At 36.8% G+C, this 5,786-nt stretch overlaps 1 non-coding gene across 1 annotated transcript; it reads right to left on the reverse strand.

The window, feature by feature from the left end:
- Positions 1 to 4,798: 4,798 nt before the first annotated feature.
- Trnad-guc (transfer RNA aspartic acid (anticodon GUC)) lies at positions 4,799 to 4,870 on the reverse strand. The gene has a single exon. It is a non-coding gene; the product is annotated as a tRNA-Asp (tRNA).
- Between the last annotated feature and the right edge of the window lie 916 nt (positions 4,871 to 5,786).

The following is a 5,786-nucleotide window of genomic DNA, read 5'->3' on the forward strand; positions in this document are numbered from 1 at the left end:
TTAGGATCGAACTAGCTTGTGAGTCTGAGTGTATATAACGTGAAAATGCCCAAATCTAAAAAGAAGTGTAATTTACAAATTTAAATATAATGAATTAATGACCCATCAAATGTTTTATATCCAGTATTTTTCTTAAAATTTACAGTATTTTGTTTTAACCTGTTGTTTTGACTGATAACTACTGCCATCTTTTGTATTATATTTCCAAACGACTCCTTGGTAAATTATTTTGTATAATATTCCGTTATAGGGCAACAGCCATTCAAAAACGAAGTGGGCCAATAACGAGTCCAGAGTAATGTATTTTTATAAAATAATAAAAAAAACAAAGAAAATGGAAGTCACATTGATACCGATAACGAGCCTACTCTGTAGCGCCACAGCTAAAAAAGCAACCTGTTTTCGGCAAGAGACATATATAAAGAAAAATAAATACATAATTATGCGTAATTACGCTATGTACATTCGTCATCAGATATATCGAAGCGGCCGAGGTCCTCAAAAGTATCCTAACACGCACTCTAGCGCCCTGACAATAGAGGCGTGTTCAGATATTTGTGAGCACCCTGGCCGCTCCGATATATCTGATGGCGACTGTACTACAATTTGCAATGGTAGCATGGCTTGAAAATACATAATAAGCTTATAAACACTGACCGTTTGTATAATATTCTTGTAAAATCATTCCGTCAGGTGACCAACGAGTTCAGAGTTCAGAGCCATAGTGAACCGTAGTAGTATCAAAACAAGGTTGGTATTTGTTTTGTATTTAGTGAGTTTTGGTTGTTACCTGACGATTTGATTTGTAATAAAATGGATTTAAGCTATGTTCGTAATGCTTGTTATATAGTGAGTTTGCCATCAAACCAAATGCGACCCACAAGTAAACTTTCAGCAGAAACAATATATATTATTACAATATACCTATATATTATTTTTCAGATTACTGTATATGTTTCTAGCCGAAAAACACTAAAAGTACATAGTTTTAATATTTCATAGGTATATTTTTCAATATTCTACCTATATTCTTATAACCTAGGATAGGCATTATGTTTTCGTTCGTAACATATAACCCCTGTTTTTTCGTACTCTCGGTTGAATTTACTTTATCAGTTAAGTGTGATACGCTTATTATTTTACGTGTTATTGTTAAGTGCCACTGCCATATTATGCTTTCGTTGCAAAGTTACGTTTGTGGATTTGAGGCATTATCTATGAGAAGGGACCTTATTGTCGATGTCGCTTACGCCGCACAGCGTTGCGCGGCATTGTATTTACTCGTATATTGGAGAATCGTTAATAATGGCGTAAGCGCCATCGACAATAAGGTCCCTTTTCATAGATAACGTCACATTTCAGTTGTTCGACGTATATATTAAGGCATTATCCCGATAGTATATAAGGATAACCTTAGACTAATATCTAGTTATACTATTGTTTAATTCGTGAACAATGATAATTTATATACACGTTTTTTTTAGTTTCACTATTCGATAACTAAATTTTAATGGTATTGAGACTGTATGATAAAATCTTGTTTTTTAAGATTTATTTAAATAGTTAAATTTAAATAAGTAAATTTTTAGCGAATGTAATGTTCTTTTGAAGTAATGTAGGTAGTATTAAGGTTTTTGAGTGATATGTCATTGTTGATAGGCCCCTAGAGTTTCCGATCACTGACATAGGGAATTCCAAAATGAATGTTGACATTTTTGTAGTGTTTTACATTCGTTCCGTTTTTATATTTTAGCTTGGGCTCCATATTTAATCTCTTCACATGTACGGTCGCCCTCGTTTTGATTATCATTTCAGTATTTTTATACCGATAAATTAAAAAATAATTTGGCTTCATGCAAAGTGCATGGTGGGGGAAAAAAGGACCCAAACTTTCATGCTATTTGACATAGTCAACGCATACATAATGGTGGTCCATTGGCACTAAAGTATGTAAACTATGTAAACAAAAGTCACTAGTAAATTCATCACTCTTTGACAATTTCAACATGGCGGTTTGTTTACATAGTTAGCAAGTTCCATATAATGACACTTTATAGGGAACGTGCATGAATTGTAGGGGGCAGCACAGGAGCCCCCTGTTTATTGACGCGAAGTGTAAATGTCAAGTTTAAGCTTCCAATGTAGCCCACAAGATGGCAGAATCTACAATGCATAAGAAAATGTACGTGAACTGTAGAGGGCAGCACTTGCTTTGGCGTGAAGTGTCAATGTGCAGTTTATGTTTCCGATTCAGGCCACAAGATGGACCCTGCAACGCGCACGGCCCCTATAGTGACTTATTCTCAAAAATGACGGTTATGACAAGGTCGAAAAACAGTCATACATACATACAAAGAATTGTCTCCCCCCAACTAAATTATCATCTGCGTGAAGCCACTTTAAATTGTTAAAATTAATGTCCATTGGAAATTCTATGTCTTCTATGACTATTTTAGAATGTTATGTCAAATTTTCATAGACAATTTTTAAGGATATTTCACTGTGGAGAGTATTTTAGCTGTTTTAAAATGTAATCTTTATTTTATTCTTACATTTTCTAGTGACCTTATTCCTTCCATATATTTGTTTAGTTTCTTTCTCTTTATTTATATTAAATTATTAATAAATTTTAATTATACTCAAGTAGTTACATTTTAGTGTAACTCCCCCCACATTTGAAATATCCGTTAAGGCGGCTCCACACTCATCTGTTCATATGAAATGTTATTTAGACAATTATTATAACAAAGTGTGCAGCCTCCTTTATACTTAGTCTTGTCACAAAAAAGAACTGATTTATTTTAAAACGTATTTATTTGTGGTTCCACTCGTAACTGTTTGTATATTTTTGTGTAACTTATAAATAACCACAACGAAACCGGTACTTTTTAATAGCATATGTACATTAGCTATTATTTTAAATGTCAACATGGGACTATCTAGGAAAAATATGTACAGTTAGCAGCAGAAGTTGCTAAGCGGGCCAGGTGTTCAAAATGATCTTGACGCCACTTTATTGTTAAGAGAATAAGAGCGTGTCAAGGTAATTTTGAACACCTCGCCCGCTTAGTAACTTCAGCTGCTGACTGTACTCTAAACATGGCACTTTTGTGTTATACACATTCATGGATAAACGGATCCCATTGCTAGGGCATGATAGGGTGGTATTCGACCTATCCAATTTCTTTGTCCAATGTGCGTTGCGTCGCACATTTTGCTTAATGAGAGAGTGAGACACAATGACATTGGACAACGAATTAGACATGTGAAATACCACCCTTAGGTACAGTATATGTCATATAATCATATTAAAACTAGTGGCTCTGTGAGCCGTATACCTCACAAGCATAACTTAAAACCGAATGTATTGTATGGTTCCGCCATTTTTACAAAAAATCCAAAAAACAAAATGAAAAAAAAAATGAACCTGCTTACTAAATTTCACTAGAATCGACGACTTGTAGAAGAGAACATCCGGACATACGAAGGCATTGTTGCCCAAACTGAAACGGAGATCTTCGCTAACGCTCGGTCAATCAGTTTGCAAAAATAAGCATATAATAAGTTACTTTCATATTTTCGTACGAATTTCATCACGGAATTAGAAAACTGACCTTATTCCTATACCATTAAGGTGTCTAATTGCTCTGCTCATGTGACATATTCTGTATCCCATGTCTGCCAGATATAAAGATACGGGCGCCTGTTCTATAGTAGCCGCAGTACCTAGTGGTGACTGATGTTATAATACCATCCCTTTCTATAGCACTGGATCTGAACAAGCATGAAAGAGACAGCAATATGACTTCAGTCACCAAATGGTATTGCGGTTAGTATAGCATGTTCCTATATGCTCCAACAGTTTTGGTTCTCTAGTATCATTCGCTTCTAGTTTCGTTAAGAAAACCATATCGAAGAGTTGATTAGGTAATCTTGAAATGAAATAAAGATTTCTTCTTAAAATTGTGTCTTATTTTTTTTTAGGGACATCTTACACATATCAACTTAGCCCCAAACTAAGCAAAGCTTGAACTATGGGTGCTAGGCGACGATATACATACTTGTATAGATAAATACATACTTATATACATAGATTACAACCATGACTCAGGAACAAATATCTGTGTTATCACACAAATAAATGCCCTTACCGGGATTCGAACCCAGGACCATCGTCTCGGCTTCGCAGGCAGGGTCACTACCCACTAGGCCAGACCGGTCGTCGAATTTGGAGATTGTGTCAGCTGAAAAAGCAAGGTTGAGAGCGGTTTCGCACTACGTCCGATCCGAATCCGAACCGAACCCGTGTGCGGTGCGTAACTTACCATAGAAATAGTTCTACGGCTACTACGGACCATATTTTCACGGGTTCGGATCGGACGTAGTGCGAAACCGCTCTGACACTTCCGGGCTTATGAAATAGGTACAGTCGACGTCAAAAATATGTTTACACTTTCGCACCTTACTCCTTTCTAATAAGGAAAAAAGTGTAAACATATCTTTGACGTCGACTGTACCCTAAAAGTTGGTTTTATGAGTCAGAGCATACCGAAGTTATCCCATAAGTGTTCCGTGAACAAAGTTTTGTACGGAACACTAAAAATAGAATAGGAGTAAGCTCGAATCAATCAATTAATGGCTGTAAATATGTATTTGTTAACACATTCACTGCCCCCAACGCACATGTGCGTTCACCGTCATATAAGTTTGTTCCTAGCCCACGCCCCCTGGCAGTGAATGCGTTAAAAGAAACAAGTGAGTTTATAACAAAAACGAAAAATAAAAAAGCTAAAAGAGTCTCTCCGGCGGGGAATCGAACCCCGGTCTCCCGCGTGACAGGCGGGGATACTTACCACTATACTACCGAAGACTTGATTGTTAGTGCGAAATTATGCTATAAAGGTTCTATCGTGCGGCACTGATAGAGGCGCGAAGCTAAGCGCCTTTATCCTCGGATCTAGCGAGTAAGTAGAGATATGTTTTCCAAAAGGATAATCCGAAATTGACGCTTGCGCCACGCAAGTATCCACTCCGTAGCCGTACTGCCAAATCACAAGGTTCGAAGTTGAGCGACTAAAGTACGGTTGTAACTACATCTTTCATTAATACGCAGTATATTGGATTCTGACAGATAACGTACAGCTTAAAGGATCACTCATGCTAGACCGGACCGGGGCCGGATCAGAGTATCCGACACTCCGTTTTCTATGGAAATCATCACGTGATCACCGATCAGCCGTCATAGAAAATGACATGTCGGACGCCTCGGCCCGGTCTAGCGTGAGTCATCCTTAAGGCTTAATAAACCGTTAATAGACCGGTCCTGTCAATTCTCTTCGTAAGTTTAGTATTCTCTTAGTAGATTGTTTTCGGGATTTGTCAAAATATCCGTGTTACATTTTCTTTCCTTTATAATACAAACGAAAGTGACGCAACCACACAACTTAAGCACCTGCGAACCAAGTAACTGCCGCTGTTCAACCCTGAATCGAAACCTGAAATTTGAAACATTTATTCTTAAATTGTTGTAGTGCTTAACAAAGGCCATAGTCTGTTTCCCATAGTAAGTTGGGCCCCTTAAGTCAATTTGTTCGGGTTTTTTTTTGTGAGTATCTCTTATGGTGAAGGATATTTTTGCTGAGTATCAACATCCTACTGTGACAGTTTTTGACTTATGATTTTTTTTTTCTTTAATGTATTGTTTTTCGGGATGTAATCAAGCGATTTTCTTCAGTTTTTTAAATAGTGTTCTTTATTTAGGTATGCATCGATACTCAAAAAACGAA

Source organism: Cydia splendana, chromosome 11, assembly GCF_910591565.1.
Source record: "Cydia splendana chromosome 11, ilCydSple1.2, whole genome shotgun sequence".
NCBI lineage: Eukaryota > Metazoa > Arthropoda > Insecta > Lepidoptera > Tortricidae > Cydia > Cydia splendana.